Raw genomic sequence first — 18,132 nt, forward strand, 5'->3', positions numbered from 1 at the left:
CCAAAGGGTAAAAAATGAGCACTTAGGATGTATCATACTCTGTACTCAGTTTAGCTACTTAAGACCCCACAGGATACTTGACAGATTGTAAGTGAAACTCCACTTTTGGGGACAACATTCCTAAAGTTCAAATAGATCTGTTATCTCCTTGGGGATGTGGGCCAAGGAATTCTGTATCTTGCGATAACAAAGGACATACTATACAAATGATTCAATTGAAGATTCCGTGGAGATTCATTCAGTTAGTTGATTCAAGATTAATTATTCAAGGGGTACGTGGATGGCTTTGTCAGTTAAGTGTTTATTGATTTTTACTCAGGTCATGATCTATGGGTCTTGAAATCCAGTCCTATGTCGGACTCCGTATTGGCTATGGCAGCTGCTAAGATGTTCTCTTTTTCCTTCTGCCCTTCCTCTTTTCCTTCTCTCTCTTCCTGTCTTAAACTTAATAAAATGAATTATTATCCTAGTTTACTCAGTATGGCATAATTAAGAGCAACAGAACAAGGCATCTTATTTTTGTTTCATGTGTGTATATTTTAATTTTATGACGATTCATTAGTTTATAACCACACTAGTAAAATATAATTTCCAACTCATATTTGATTTCGTTCCATGATAGATATTTTGCAGCCACCATTTGAGTATTAGTTTGTTGTTAAATCTTAGCAAAAATTGAGGTAATTACTTTCTAGTGAATATAATTTATTATTTAGAATAACTCAGAATACTTGAACAAGTAGTATAAACTGTATCCCTATATCCCTATTCCCTGGCACAGATTTGTCACAATTATTAAAACTTGCATCATTGTGGAACATTTGTCATGAAGAAGAAATCAGTGGAGTTATTTTGTTTTTCATTGAAGCCTACCATTTCTACGAAGGTCAGCTCTGTATTGTGCCAATAGTGCAGGGTTTGACAAATGAATATCATGCATGCAACATGTGCATTGTAGTTTCACTGCCTTAATTCCCATTATTCAACTATTCATGCTGTTGCACTTTCTGTAGAAATCTTAGCAACCATTTAGCTTTTGTCATCCATATAGATTTTTTTTTTCAGAAATGGAGCCATAAAAAGTGTTGTTGTTTTTGAAGTCCCTACATTTTTCAATTTTATCTATTATTTAACATTCATCCATGTCTTTTTGTGGCTTAATAGGTCAAATATTTTTATATTAATATTTTTAGAGGTATAGACTGCAATGTATGGGGAAAGCAGAGGAAGAGGGAGAGAGGATCTTAAGCAGGCTCCAGGCACAGCACATGGCTGTCATGAAGCCTGATCTCATGAACCAGAGGTCATGAACCTGAGGCATAATCAAGAGTCAGAAGCTTAACACACTGAAACACATAGGCTCTCTAGGAGCTTAATTGCTTTTTATTACAGAATAATATTTCTTTGTATGGTTTAAATTGAAGTTTCTTTTTCATTCCTTTAAGAGTGACTGCTTAGCTGTCTCTAGTTTCAGTAATCCTAAATAAAGCTGAATTTATTTATAAAACATACTGGAATACCTTGGGGGAAAGCCAGTTTCAGGGGATCCCTGGGTGGCTCAGCAGTTTGGCTCCTGCCTTTGGCCCAGGGCACGAACCTGGAGTCCCAGGATCAAGTCCCACATCAGGCCCCCAGAATGGATCCTGCTTCTCCCTTCTCCTGTGTCTCTGCCTCTTTCTCTCTCCCTGGGAGTCTTTCATAAATATAAATAAATAAATTTAAAAAAAAAATGAACGAAAGCCAGTTTCATAGGCTAACCTCCTGAATCAGTTTGGATTAGGTCCATTAAAAATCTAATTTCAAAGGGATATAAGATTGTAGAGTATAATTCCTGTCAGCTTGTCCCCTAAATTTACCTACATAACTTTCAAGCCATCCCAAACAACATTGAATTCAAGCTGAGATGTAAGCAAGAACGGCTGTCTCTGAAAATAAAAAGTTGAAAACATGCATGGTGGAGTATGGAGAAATAAAAAATAAGTGATATATGAGAGAATAATGGGCAGGTTATGGGTGGGTTCATGTGTTAGCCAGCTGCAGGATAATTAAAGAACACTGAAGTTCAAAATATGGAACTTTAGAAATCTGCTCCTCAATAGACTTCCCTGGCTGAAAGAGCTCATTGGTAAAAAGGAAAGGAACCACAGGTAATTGAGTGGGGTCTCAATTTCCTGGAGGCCAGAAGGACTGGGTGCTGAGCCAACAGAGTTCCCATGTATTAGTTCAGGGCAATTGTTTTAGATCAGCAAGAGTTGGAGCATGTTTAGCTTTGGTGCCATCAACCAGGTTCCCAGGCTGGGCCTGAACTGCAGTCCATGTTGGGTCCATACAAGGGACTGGAACACAACCTACATCTTCCTCTTAGAGAGGCAGAGCAGGAGTCCATTGGGGTGATTGAATGTTCACTTACGGTGCCCAGCAAGCACAGAAAGGGACAAAACTTTCCTTCATCCAGGAAGAGGGGGTGAGAGGAAGAGTGGCTAAGACTCTGAGGAAACCTAAACATCGCTCATTTCAGTGCCCCCCCCCAGATACCAGGGGACAATTGAGGTAGGCAGGCACCATTGGAGACTGCAGATTTGTTAATCACCACATCACACATCTCCAGGCCTGGAGATGGAGGTGTGGCCTTCTTTCCACTCAGACCCAAAAAAGGCATAAGGGGTTTTAAGGAACAAACAGCTTATAATGTGCCTGGCCTCCTGACAAGGTTAGGGCAACACCAACCAGGCAGAGGCCCTTGAGAATCTGTGCAGCAGGACCTTCCTTGGGGCATCATTTGGAAAAACAGGTGACCAGAACATTTCCTGATGGAAATAACAGAAAACTCCAGCCAGGGGGAACATTGCATAGCAACTCAAGGCTTTCCATTCTTGATTCGTTTTATTGTTTGTTTGTTTGTTTGTTTGTTTGTTTGTTTGTTTTTTCAAGATAAAATTGTCCTTTTTTTTTCATTTACTTATGATAGTCACAGAGAGAGAGAGAGAGAGCCAGAGACATAGACAGAGGGAGAAGCATGCTCCATGCTCTGGGAGCCTGACGTGGGATTCGATCCCGGGTCCGCAGGATTGCGCCCTGGGCCAAAGGCAGGCGCTAAACCACTGCACCACCCAGGGATCCCTGTCCTTTATTTTTCAGTTTATTACAATCTCACCTATTTTCTTGTTTTATCAACTCTTCTTTTTAAAACTTTAATGACATATTTTAATATCACCTGAGAAATGAGCAGAGCATACGAGCAGGCATTTTTTGGAAGAGGACGATATGTGATCAAAAGGCATGTGAAACAATGTCCTCCATCACTTGTAAACAGTAAAATAAAAATCAAAACCACCATGAGGACAGCCCCTGTGGCTCAGCGGTTTAGCGCTGCCTTCAGCTCAGGGTGTGTGATCCTGAAGACTCAGGATCCAGTCTCATGTTGGGCTCCCTCTGTGGAGCCTCCTTCTCCCTCTGCCTGTGTCTGTACTTTCCCGATCTCTCTTGTGTCTCTCATAAACAAACAAACAAAAACAAACAAACAGACAAATGATATAAATAAATAAATAAATAAATAAATAAATAAATAAATAAATAAATAAAATCTTAAAAAAAAGCCACAATGAGGCACCAAATCACACTGGTGAGAATGGCTAAATTTACAGCTAACGATGACAAGGATGTGGAGAAAGGCACCAAATCACACTGGTGAGAATGGCTAAATTTGCAGCTAACGATGACAAGGATGACACTGATGGGAATGAAACTTGAAACAGCCACTCTGGAAAATAGTTTGGAGGGTCCTACAAAAGCTTCTGATACAAAGTAATTGCTCTGAAATACCTCTCTTGTCTCCCCAGATACACCCCGTCTAGACAGCAGAAGTTGGTAGCTGTGCAGCTGCATTCACTATGAAAGGACTATGATGTCACACATTGCCAAGGTGACTAGAAATATACCTGTGCCTCTCTTTCCAAATGACACCCTTGAGCTGAGTAGATCAAAGTTGATATTGAGGGAGTTCTCCACTCTCTACCTAACTTATTTGAAAATGGGCAAACTCAATTGTTACTGCTGTGAAGGTATGTTCATAAAGATCTTCTGAATGCTCTTTGTTACTAACTGGATACTTACCTGTTTCTCAAACTTTTTTTCTCATTGTTTGAAGTTTCCTCTCCCTGTATTGTCATGGGGACTTTACCTATGTGTTTTTGTTTGTTCTAGTCCCTCATTTCTATTTTTGATTATTCTACCAAACTAGTTGCCTTGAAAATTTGGCCTCCATTTCAAAAAAAAATGTCTTACTCACTATTATATCTTGCATCCCTCATTTGTCACTACAAAGATCCTCACAGGGGGAAATATGGTTATGTTTATTTTCAGGATTTGTTAGTGTCCAAATTTATATATTCAATCTATTCATTTTAATAATTCAGTGTGAATCCAGAAAGGTTGATATGGAGGATATTTGTCATTGTTTTATCAATGGTTCACAATGTCTTCCTTACTGTTTCTCCCAAATTGGGGATCAAATTCTGTATTTGCAGGGACATGTTGCTACCTTCATCTGAATGGTTGCCCAAAAGTCACTCTGTGAATATGTGTGTCTATGTTTCAATGTATGTCCTCTAATACACATTTCCTTTTACACTTTGGGCATTATCCAAAATAAGACTTTATAGAGATATCAATTTTATCCTAACCTTAATCAAATAATTCCTCCCCTCTTCAGGTGTAAGCATGGTGAGAATATAGTGATAGTTTTCTCAATTATGCTGCAAATAGTCAGTCTTTCTATTTGCACTGAAGATTGGATAATTGGTTAATAAATTAATGACTGAGAGATAAACATGTAAACATTTATTAGTCATACTAAAAAATAGGTGATGTACGCATATGAGTAGAGAAAGGACATCTTACAGAAGTGGAGAATGGCAAGTATTTACATTTGGAAGGCCAGTAGAAAACAGGAGAGTTCATTAGAATGGTTTTTATATAAAGTATTACACAGTTCTCCTGAACTGCCCTCCAGAACTCTGTCCAAAGCTAAGCTATGGTTTATTCTAGGACATGTCAAGGTCTCAGGCAGTTTTGAAGCATGTATTTGTGAGTGAGGAATAAATAATGCATAATGACATTGTTTCATAGGTTTTAAAACACAAGACTTGATACTAGTGAGTCTACTTTCCTGCAACTACTATTCATCACATTTGATGTGCTGATCATGACTCAAGAATTGGAACGTTCTACAGGATAGTCATGTATATTTTGATCAAGGGTCCCAAGAGTATATTTGGGGAGGTAGCAAACAATTTCCCTTTCTTTATTTTTTGAGACCTTAATTCTGTCAAAAATACATTGTTTTAAGGTAAAATACTTGTATTTAGGCAAAGCCACTTTGCGTAAAAGACAATAGTCTGGGAAGTCATATTCTTAGATTTTAATCCAGCTCTGGAACTTGTGAAATGTGAGATCTCAGACATGATATTTAGCTTCTACTTAGACTTCGTGATCATTATCCATACATTTATTCATTCAATGCTCATCAAACGTATACGTAATGTTTTGTTGACTCCATCCTCCTCAGGTGGATAAATAGAGGCACACTAATGAGTTTCATGAACTCGAATTCAGGAGCTAGGATATGAATCCAAGCTTGTAGTGTGAAATCTCATACTCTTATTATTGAATTACATTGCAGTGATTATTCAGTCATAAGATTATTGGTTACTGTGTAAAGGAGCTTTAGCTTCTGTGTGTATATCAGGAACAACCTGCGCCAAGGGAAATCCCAAAATTTTCACCATTATGAGGTCATTTCAGTAGTTATATAGCTCAGGGAAGCTCTTGAGCTGTAGTGAGAGAGATCTTTCTATAGTCACTAATAGGAACGTGTACAGAAGCCTGGTCAGTCCTAAGTCACAGATCTGGTCAGTTCAAAGCATTATTATGGTCCATTTAAAGCTATGATAGTGTTAATTCAAGCCATGGTTTGGTTTGCAGATTCTGAGGGTTTGGAGGCACCATTAGAAACCCTGGTCAGGAAGAGAAGTCTGTCATTGTTGAGCTGTTCCTCAGCACGTGACCTCAATCTGCTCAGAATCGAGGAGTTTCTTTCATGATGGCTTTGTCTGTATGGTGAGGCTAGTAATGCTGAAATCCTGTAAGCCTACCCCTGGGACAATGAAAGATAGACAAAAGGGCCAGTTTATGGTTAGCTTGCTATCATCACACCTTTGCTATTCACTTGTACAGGTGAGATACAATGCTGATCAATGCCTGGCCAATCAGTGTCATGGCACGGTCTGACTTCAGGATGTGGCCCAAAAATACTAAGAATTGGAAGCAGAATGGCGAGTGCCTGGATGGATCATTGATGAAGAATGCGACTCTTGATCTAGAGTCATGTGCCCTTGTCTATGTTGGGCATGGTGCCTTATTAAGAAAAAAAATAGTATCGGACACATATGGTAATATGTCTGAAAATACATTCAACCTGAGACCTAAAACATGCCTGAATGACATGAATTAACAATAACTGTTCATCATGGCTGGTTAGTTTAAGGGAAGCTACGTCTTGGCAGAGCCCTCATGGGACAGTATGCTTGGAAGCTCCTGGGTTCTGAATCACCTTGGGAGCAGTCCACTTGTAATTGGGGCTAGTTCCCTGGTGTCCAGGAAGGCTCCACTTGAGACAACTGGCAGTATGAATGCTTGAGGAGGTTGACCACATTTTGGGTTCCCATTGACATTCCAGAGTTTGACTTGGGGACAACTGCTTTGTGTTTTTGGTCAGGGATTGAAACCAGGATTGGATGATTTAGATAGGATTTGTACTTTACTATTCGCTCAGGCCATCTCCATGTTATGAAATGTCATGCACAGAGAACTTAGGGCAGGAGGATTTGAGAAAGAGACTGAGGCAGCTCTTGGTTCAGGCGTGTAGAGCATGATCTTTGGGACCTTAGGCAATTCACAGACCTCTCTTCACTGTGATCCAACTCACGTCATGTCTCAGTCCCCTTATTCATCAGTTATGTAACTCTTGGCATAATCAACATCATGTCTTGTGCTCTCAATGACTGTGTTGTTCTGTCTTTCTATATTGTCTCACCTAAAGAAAGGTATGTCCCCACATAGTGTCTGCTAGCTATTTTCTTGTTTTCTGACATTAAGTGCATTTGATATCATCTAATCTTTTCATGATTTTCAAACATACAATACAGTGTTGCTTATCACAGGCCCTTGTCTGCAGATGGAATTTCAGAACACATTGAATTTGTATCACTGAAACTTTGGACCCTACCTGCAACATTTCCCCCTTTGTCCCTCTTTTAGGCTCCTACTCTTTTCTCTTATGCCGTGTATTGGCTTTCCTAGGTTAGGAACATAAATATCATTCAGTATTTGTCTCACACTACCTGCTTATTCCTCTTAACATAAGGGCCTCCGGGCCCATCCATGTTATCATTATTATTGTGATTTCCTTCCTTTTAAAGTGGGATAATATTTACCACTTTAGTGGGAAAGTGGGATAAGAAATAATATTTCCTTGTGGAGACAGACTAATTTTTTTATCCTTTTGTTCATCAATGGAAGTGAAATCCTTTCTTTTTTTCTTGGGTGTTGTGAATGATGTTGCAGATCATGTGCAGATAACTCTGTGACAGTCAGATTTCAACTCTTTGAGACATATTTGCCAAAACTCAGATTACTAGATTATATGACAGATCTTTTTAAATATTAGAGGGGGGACTCCATGTTTTTTCATCGTGACTTTGTTTATTTTATCATTATTATTTTTTTTTACTTTATCTGTTTAGACTCTCAGTTGGATACTTTAAGAATATGGCTTCTCTGAAGATTTTCTGCACCCCACTGTGACTCAGGTTTCTCTGCAAGGCAAATGACCAGTATTGGAATCAAATTTTGAATTTTGATAATCTTATCACTCTTTTTGGATGGTCTTCTCACATAAAGATATCAACAGCTCTTACTATGGTCATCCATTTCCCAGGATCTAGAGTTAAAAACCAAAACCCAAAACTATTTATGAAACCAGCTGGATACATCTGAACTGAGAAGTAAGCAAAAATATTTCAAGTTTTCAGAAACAGAAAAATCACCCATAAAAGGTATCAATGGAAGATACAATGAAAATTCATTCATTAAATTGACTCAAGAAATATTGTCATTGGGGCATCTAGGTGTTTTTGTCAGTTAAATTTCCTCCTCCTGGTTTTCACCTCTGGTCATGATCTCAAGGTCATCATAATAACCCATATTCAGCATGGAGCCTGCTTGGTATTCTCTCTTCCTTTCCCTCTGTCCCTCTCCTCCTTACACTTTCTCTTTTGCTTTCTTTACAGAAAAAAAAGAACAATTATGCAATTTTGCTCAGGGTGCTATTATAAAGACAAATATACCAAGCCATATTCTTTATATTTTTTGTTTGAAAATCTTAATTTAAATGGTCAGTCATTAGTTTATACCCAAAATAGTAAAGAACTCTGTTAGTCAGACATAATGGTAGGTGTTGTGAAGCTAACATTTGCATACTTAATCCGTGTTAAATGTTTGCAAATAAACCTCTTATTATATTTTAATAAATAGACCGTGTTACTGACATTGCGGTTAGGGTGAAGTCATAGTGCAGCATATAATATTAAAATAACCCTATCACCCTATGCCTTGGCACATAATCTCCACAATTATTCACACCTACACCTGTGTGGAGCATTTATCACATTTAACAAGCTGGTGTAAATATATTATCAACATTGACTTTGACCACTTATATTAAGGACTGCTCTGCATTAGGGAATGTTTTGACACATGCATAATAGTATGTAACTCAGGATCCTGGGAACATGACCTGAGCCAAAGGTAGTTGCTGATCCAAAGGAGCCACCCTCCTGACCACATATTACTGATTTTAATTCAGGTGAAGATGACCCACTAGGTTACATTAGTTTTAGGTGTACCACCTGTAATTGTCACTTATGTTTATTGAAAATGCACTCACCCCAAACATAGATACCATGTGTCCCCATAGAGCACTATTACCATTCCACTGATCATATTCCTTTCACCCTCTCTCTTTTTTAATGGACGTGGAAGTCTGTCCCCTGTACTCTTCTTCACAACTATGACTATTTGTAAATTATATAAATTCAGTTTTTAAATCTCTCACATACTGGATGATTTTGTAACAATAGATTAGAGAATAAATACAATAGACTAATAGACTAAATAGACAGAAAAAAATTTCCCTATGGGGCACTCGATACTGGGACTCCAGGATCACACTCTGAATCAAAGATAGATGCTCAACTGCTGAGCAACCCCGGCATGCCTTGCTCTTTTTTTATTTTTAGTTTTATAAAGCTTATTTCTGACACTACACTACAGGTAAGTACCGTGCTACTAGTTCAACACAGCAGCCCATTTTATCTTTCCTGTCTGGGACCTCAGTTGTCCAGTTTTGTACTGCACTCACTGATGTGCTACCAGAATGGAAAGTCTACCAACTGCTCTCACAGTCATCAATTGCACCTGATGTGGACTTTGTGAGGTCCACAAAGTGTGTTTTGTGTGTGACAATCCGTGTGTTTCCCATTCTGCACACAAGGAAACTTAGGTCCATGAAATGGAGTAAGGACTGACATATCTGAGGTTACAGAGCCAGGGAGGACACAAAAGCAGAAGGAAAAACACACAAGGAGCTCAGATGCGACCACCAGCATGATGTATTTGGAGAATTGCATGTTGTTTTGGAAAGACTTGAATATTGGGGTATGGGGTACTGGGGTGGTCTAGGGAGATGTGGAGCCCAGTAAGAAAGGCAGCACCACGTGGTGGTTAAGATCACAGTCTCTGGTCAGACATACACATAACTGAACCTCATCCCTGCTACTTCCTCACTGTGTAACCTTCATCTTGACCTTTATAATTCCTGGCCTTTTTGCTTGTATATAAATGGGGATAACAATGATCACACTAAGCTGTTGTGAGGATGAGATGGACACCAAGTTACTTGGTGTCATTCCCAAAATTTAGAAAATGTTCCAGAAATAGGAGCCTTTAGAATGTGGACCCCCCAATTCTGAATGGCCTAGCACAACCATTGAGTTGAGGCTGCGCTGGGTCACATGACCACATCTACTCAAATCAACTGCAGCCAGAGAGCAGAGGTTACCTGCTTCTGTGGTCATTGCTGTTCCCAAGACTTATGGAGGGAGTCTCCCTGGAATGAGTCCATAGCTCCTGGTGTCTCCCTATGGAGGCCAAGAGAGCACATGAGAAAAATATTTCTTTCCAGGGATCTGTTTGAGCCCCATATGTCCTTGATGATTGCTCTTGGTTCCCTTGTCATTCTCCTTGGAACAGCTTTCCTTACCTAACTCCATGCCTTGGTTTTTGTATCTGCAAAATGGGAGCTATGGTAGTTCTGCTGATCTACCTTCTGGTGCACCTGTGAGGATGGGCATATAGTGGCGTCATGTGTAGGTGGATTTCCAGTGTAAGCGCCATGTGAACAGGTAGAATTGTTCATTGACTGAAGAAGTCGTGTACCTGTTCCATCAGGCAGCTACACACCAATCACAATTAACTCTATGGAGACAGAAAAGTCACTCCCTCTGAGTCTAAGTGGATGCCAACATATGGGGGGATTTTATAGAAAAAGCAAGTCAGACAACATCCCGCCTCTTCTATCAGGGCTTTGTGAGGGCAGTTGATGTTGTCCTAGCTGTACACCTGTAGCATTTCTCTTCTTTGTTGGTGGGCCTAGTGACTGGGAGGAAGACTTAACTACAAACATTTCAGTAGTGTTTATTTTCTTACACTTCTTTGAAAATTATTCTTTTGTAAGCGAGAGAACTAATATGGGGAGGGGAAGAGGAGGAGGGAGAATCAACATCACTGCTGGGCAGGGAGAACAATGTGACGCTAGGACTCTGGGATCATGACTTGAGCAAAGGCAGATGCATAACTAACTAAGCCTCCCAGACATCCCTGGTAGTTTGCTTTCTTAACGTTATAAAGAGAGTGACATTTTCACAAAAAAATAACATAGTTATTATGATATAGATTCTAGGTGGTATTTCAACAGGAGTTGAAAGTACTGGCCTGTTTTGTGAGTCTTGTCTCCTTGTGAAATATTGGTCTCTTGGGGAGCCTAGTTTCTTATATTGGAAGCTGATTTTAAAAACAAGATCTGGCACTAAATTTGGGGGTTTCTGCTGGGGCATTGTTGCCTCTATGTCAAATCAGCAATAAGTGTGTGTGTGTTCACCTGTAGATATTCATTAAACTAAATATGAGTTCACGGTGGCATCTGTAGTCCTTCACCAGGTGGATCAATCGAGCCTCCTCCTTTGCTCAAACACCAGGCTCAAAGTACCTGACTCCACACTTCTGCCACACATTTACTTGATAAGACTGGACACTCTATCCACATCCACTCTCTCCACGCTGGATTATATGCAAGGGCATTCTTGTGAATTATGTGAAGGAAAAACAACATAGGATTTGTTTATAAGACACACAGAAGACAGACGAGGGTTACAGGAGGAAAACAAGGGGGAAGCAGAAGAACCGTAGGTGTCAGGGGGAATCCACCTGTTCCAGGTTTGCAGAGAAATGGGCCCAGGGCCTCCTTCTCAAGTTACATTAGATCCATGGGGTCTCACACTTGCCAAACCTGGGGCAAAACCTCAGGGAAGGCAGTGTGAGTGGAATGCTGTGTGTCTGACCATATGTGGTGGGAGGAGTGGGTCTATTGTAGCAGCACCCTGGGATCCCCAAGCAGAGTTCCCAGGGCTAGGCTGGATTTGGGGCATCTCCCCAGATATTCCATCAAGGACCTGGTGAGGAACATACACCTGAACCTGAGGAAGAAGGCCAAGGGATGGGGCACAGAGGAAGGAGACTTTCTCTATATGAGGTCAAGCAAGGTAGAAGTTAAGACAGGTTCATGTCCTCCTTACAATGATGCAAGGACAAGAATGTTTTCCCTCCTGATTTCAGGCCAGGATGGCCTCCAGTGACGACCAGGATATGATGCTCTGACTGGTTCCCATGGCAGTGAGGATGAACGTGGCAGGATAGGCCAGGTTGGAAATACAGAAGCATCGCTCTTAGGCTCTGTGGTGGAATTCACACTGCAAAGGGTGGACTTCTATCTGGCTCATTTGCCTCCCCCTCCTCCCTGTCCCTCAGAGGCTTGGTTCTCCAATATTCTGAAGAAATGTAGACATGGGAGATGAGTGGTGCTAGAAGCATGAATGGGGTACAAGATGCAGAAACCTGGGCAACAGCTATCTTTCAAGCAACCTGCCCTTTCCTTATTTAATTTCATAATATACCCATGAGAGATACAGAAAGAGCCAGAAACATAAGCAGAGGGAGAAGTAGGCTCCATTGGGGAGCCCACTGCAGGACTCAATCCCAGGACCCCAGGAGCACCCCCTGAGTGGAAAGTATATGTGTCACTAGCCACCCAGACATACCACCACCTGCCCTTTCAGGTCAGATTTGCTTCCCAGCAAAATCCCCATTGTTGTAGATCTGGAACCTGAAGGAAGTGAGCTTATTGATGGATATTTCTATGTCCAGCCTAGGCCTGGGCAGGTGGATGGGGAGAGACCCTGACAGCTAGGCTCTTCCTCATGGTGTTCAGTGTGGATGCACAACTGCTAGGCTAGATGCAGGGACATAATAGTGCACAAGCTCAGCCTTGCCTTTGATGGCACTGGGTCCTCTACTCCCCAATAATGGGACTCTACCCAGATAGGACTCCAGGATTCTGACTGAAGATAAGGGCCCTGAGACCTCCAAACACCAAGCTATTGTTAGTTAACACTGGGTCCTCTGGTCGCCATGCAGGTGCTTGGGTGAGAGGGTCCCGGGTGTTCAGACCCAAGCCTCCTGGAGGCCACGTATAGTGCTCATGACCCTACCCCTCTCTGCTCTAATGCACAGTGCTCTAAAGGCACAGCTCACATCTGGGGCAGATCTGCCAAACAGAGAAAACAAGAGCCACCCCAAATCAATAGTCTCCTCTCCAAGGATCCATACTGGTGACATCTGGTGTACTTCCCCATGGCTTATTTTTAGGTGAGTTCCCACTTCTCCACACCATTAAACTATTAGAGAGAGAGTCCTTAAGCATTCTGGAGCTCAAAGGGTTCTCTCAAAACCTGGATTGAGAAAAGCAAAGGACAGTTTGGGAGAAGATACATTGTCCTGAAAATAGCTCAGTGTAAAGTTTTGGAGGCTTAAAGAGGTGACGGTGTAATCAGAAAAACAGTAAAGAAATTAAACTTTGTGAGTAGTTATTTTTTGGAAGATGGACTGCTGCTCATACACATGGGTGGTATACACTAGTGTGTTTCCAGCTATTTGAAGGAATATTCCTATAGTGATATTGTGGAGGTCACTGATACATATCCAATTAATTTTGTAAATGTCTTAATTCCACACCAATGCTTCATTGCTATTTGTTGGAACTCCTTCAGTCAAAATTCCTGTGAATCTCGCCACATAGATGGAAACATGACTGGCCCAGGAAAACTGGTTTAAATATTTTATTTTTTTAATTATTTATTTTTAAACATTTTATAACTATTCATGCATGAGACACACACACACAGAAAGAGAGAGGCAGAGACACAGGCAGTGGGAGAAGCAGGCTCCATGCAGGGAGCCTGAAGTGGGACTCAACCCAGGTCCAGGATCATGCCCTGGGCTGAAGGCAGGCACCATTCTACTGATCCACCCAGGCATCCAAAGTTTAAAAGATTTTAATTTTTTTATTTTTTTAAATTTTTATTTATTTATGATAGTCACAGTCACACACACACAGAGAGAGAGAGAGAGAGAGGCAGAGACACAGGCAGAGGGAGAAGCAGGCTTCATGCATTGACGTGGGATTCGATCCCGGGTTCCAGGAACACGCCCTGGGCCAAAGGCAGGCGCCAAACTGCTGCGCCACCCAGGGATCCCTGTTTAAAAGATTTTAAAAATGCCTTTGTGGGTTTTATTAAAATAATTTGATATTAATGATATCTGTAAAGAATTTGAGTAAGAAGAATCATTTTCTAAATGTGAAAGGTATAACAGCAATAACTGTATTTTACATGATATGCAATGTAAATATATCATTGCATCTAAATGAATAAATATCATGGTACACATTTGATTTTACTAAAGGTTTATATTATTAAGACTAGCGACAAAATCTATACCTACTTGATGGAAAAGTATTTTTTGTTACATCACTGGAAGCTGGACTTAGATTTGGGATTAGCATATATTGGGGTATTAAGAAGTCTGGAGTATATGGTACCAATCCTTTAATAATCTACTTTGTAAGCTTAGCATATTTTAATTATAGTACTGTTTATATCCACAAGATCCTTGAAGTGCACTGGAAGTGCTGTAAGAAAGGAATTTACATGATCATGCGGATGCTCTTCTCTCACTGATGATGATCTGAAGATGCAGTACTTGCTTCTGCTTCTGGAATACCCCTTGTGTGTATGTACATATGCTTCATGCTTTCCACAACTCTCACTCACCCATCAGAACTTGGTGGTGGTGGTGTGCCTAAATCCCTGCCCTTGGTGGCAGTCAAGGACAGAGGAGAAAACTGGTTTGTTCTGGATTATTTCACCCAAAGGTGGAGGGGGTGGGGCTGTGCGCAGGGGCACCAGGGGAGGCAGGACAATGGGGAAAGATGGAAGTGACAGTATGATGAGTATCCTGCAATGCCAGAAACCCACGGACCTGGAGTCAGGGGGACACAGGCCTAGCTGTGGATGAGTGGCCTGGAGCCTGGAGATGCCCTGGTTGTGTCCTGTATCGAGGCCACTACTTCATTGGTAATGTGATTGTGAAGACTTGGGGGCTGTGGTGGAGGTAGTGTCCTTAGCTGGACACAGCACAGATGGAGCAGAACATGAAGGATGGGCATCTGAGCCCATGGAGCAGGAGACCCAGCTTCAATGAGGCCAGAGGGGAGGGAAAATGTCACTCCTCCATTGGCACTGAGTCCTGGATCCCATCAAGGGGATCATGCCTGACCTCCCATCCACATATGGGTCACTTCCCTGGCATCTATGCTAACATTTGTCCCTGTGTTTAGAACTTTCTATACCAAATGTCCCTGTGACACTGTCTCTTATTCTTTCCTTCCACTAGATGCTGCTCTACAGCCACTGCAACAACCCGCATTTCTGATTCCTCAGTCCCAGTGTGGACAAGGAAGAGAGAAGATCTGGTGAGCCCTCCTCAATCTCCAGAAGGCAAATGGGGATCCGAGTGTTTACCTGGGCTCTTTGACGTTAAGGTGACAGTATTAAACAGCTATAGCTTGTGGAACACTCAGCGTGTGTTAGGCTCCTTTGCCAAGTAGCTTTTCTCTCTTTTAAAAATATTTTATTTATTTACTTCAGAGAGAAGATTGTGTGCACAAGTATAGGCTCTGTGGGGAGGTAAAGGCAGAGATGGATGGAGGGGGAGGGGGAAAGAATTTCCAGCTGACTCCTTGGTGACCAGAGAGCCTGACTCAGGGTGCAATTTCAGTACCATGATTCTGACCTAAGCTGAAACCAAGAGTCCAACAATCAACCAGCAGAGGCAGCCAGGCACTCCTTCATGAATTAGTCTCTTAACTGACCCCAGGATTCTTGAAGTTTGTTCTCACCCTACATGATGAGAAATAGAATCTCCGGGAGATGACGTGACCTCTCCAGAGTCACACAGCATATAGGTAGAGAAGCTGTGATTCGAATTGACGTCCCCAGAATCCAAATGTCACAGACTTAACAACTCTCCTGACCCACTGCCTAAGGCAGTTGCTAATTATTGAGTTTCTATGATGTGCTGGAGAATACAGAGATAAATAAGACAGACTCACACTCTAAATGGTTTGTGCTGTGTCCAATCTCCTGGGAAACCTGTCCTCATTTCTCTCCAGGATCTAGCACACAGCCTGGAACAGAGTAAGACCTCAGTTACTATGGAAAAAATGATTTGCACTTATGTCAGAGACTTTTTTATTTTTAATAAGATTTTATTTATTTATTCATGCGAGACACACAGAAAGAGACAGAGGGAGAAGCAGTCATCCTGAGGGAAGCTGGATGTGGGACTGGATCCCAAGACTCCCAGGATCATGACCTGAGCTGGAGCTAGATGATCAACCAGTGAGGTATTCAGACAACCTTATCAGATTTTCTGTGGTTCATACCCGAGATTGTAGAACACAGAGGATGTCCTGGGACCTCATATTTCTCCTATCCAGGCATCTTTTTGAGTCCTTTCTTTTGGGCGGTTGGCTGAACCCCACTGTGCCATCCCAATGGTCCCTTCTGGTCCTGGAGTATTACTCTATATAAAATGGTGGTTTAGGATGATTTTTTCCAGTGGCACATGTTTCTTCATTTTCTCCATGTTCCTAGGTTTATTTGGCACCTTAAACCCTGTGCAGAATATGTTAAGTTGTCTAGATGCCTTCCCCTGAAAAATACATTTACACCTAGCTTTTGCATCCAGTTTCCAAGCCTTCCTAAACCTGAAATTAAGTGTCTCTGCTGCAGAGGATTCTTGGAGGCTGAAGACCTCTCAAACCAACAGAATCACTTCCTAATGGGGGGGGGGGTTACTCAATCAGAAAAGTCATAAATTGCTGCCATGTGCTGTGCATCACACCAGGTGCTGGGGACCACAGGGGACAGCTGCAGTATCCAGCTGAGTTAGGAGGCCACTCAGGGAAGTAAGAGTAACCCCTGGCCTCTCAGACCACAGCTTCAGACTGGCCTCTGGGGCTTCTGTAGATTCCTACCTCCCTGGGGGTGCCTGGGCTTTTCTCCCTCCTGGCCTCTCAATTAGAGTCTACTGTAACAGGCTTATCCAAGATAAGCAGGATGACTCCTAGTAAGGTTCCTTAGTGCTTCTGGTCCAGAGTATATCCTACAGCCATGCAAACTCAGCTGCTCTTTGTTACAAGTTCAAAGCAACCCTCATTCTAACTTCCTCAGCAGAATGTCAGAAACCTCTTCCTCCCCTTTTTGCTGCTAATAACAATAATAACAGCCAATAATAACAAAAAGTTTAGTCATTCATTGGGCACATATATATGGAGCACTGTGGGTCCCCTGGGCCTGCGGGGTGAACAAGATCACATGTTTGGCTGAGACATGGGGTGGCCCCCCACGATGAGATAATGCCTGGCTGCCAAGTACTAATCCTCATTTTTCAGGGTCTGAATATTCCCCAATTTTTAGACTGCTTTAAGGAAAAAATATAAACTTCAAAAACAAGTTTTGCTTCTAAAGTGGCAGTCTGCAGAATTAAGAAAACTTTGAAATATTGATGGATCACAAAACTCAGAAAATAACATTTTTGGTATTGACTTCCATCTGTGTACCACCTCTTCCTGAATTTCTTATTTACTTATTTGCTGGCATAGTCTTTGATCACCTCTCCATAGGACATAAATGTTTCTTTTAACAGAGAACGAGCAGTGTCTGTGAGGTGTTAGGGAGCAGAAGAGGGGGAGGGAGGGGAACAAGCAGACTCCCTCCTGACACAAAGCCTAACATAGGGCTTCAACAATGACCCTGAGATCATGACCTGAGCAGAAATCAAAAGTCAGATGTTTAACCTACCTAAGCACCCCACGGGAGTGCTTTTTCTAATATAACCCTTTTTCAAAAAGAAATATTTATTTATTTATTTATTTATTTATTTATTTATTTATTTATTTATTATTTATTTATGAGAGACACACACATAGAGAGAGAGAGAGAGGCAGAGACACCGGCAGAGGGAGAAGGAGGCTCCACGCAGGGCTCCTGATGTTGAATTTGATCCTGGATTTGGGATCATGCCCTTAAGCCGAAAGCAGATGCCCAACCTCTGAGCCACCCAGACATCTCTCTAATATGTTCTATTCAACAAGTAAAATAGACATCAGTCTTCCTTCTAACAGAAAAGAGTGAAATTGGTTCTTTCTTAGCCATAGTTTAGAAAAGGATGTGTCACATGTCCTCAGTTGTGACACTATCTAACTTTTTGAAATTGTTGTCATATGTGGGACAGATACTGAACTTCTGTCAGTAATATCCATCATCTGAATATTTTGAG

At 41.5% G+C, this 18,132-nt stretch overlaps 1 long non-coding RNA gene across 1 annotated transcript; it reads left to right on the top strand.

The window, feature by feature from the left end:
• Positions 1–3,925: 3,925 nt before the first annotated feature.
• Positions 3,926–16,204, top strand: LOC140629039 (uncharacterized). The gene is made up of 5 exons (XR_012026913.1): positions 3,926–4,061; positions 7,803–8,063; positions 14,397–14,520; positions 15,184–15,262; positions 16,079–16,204. It is a non-coding gene; the product is annotated as an uncharacterized lncRNA (long non-coding RNA).
• Positions 16,205–18,132: the final 1,928 nt, after the last annotated feature.

Source organism: Canis lupus, chromosome Y (genome assembly GCF_048164855.1).
Source record: "Canis lupus baileyi chromosome Y, mCanLup2.hap1, whole genome shotgun sequence".
Lineage (NCBI taxonomy): Eukaryota > Metazoa > Chordata > Mammalia > Carnivora > Canidae > Canis > Canis lupus.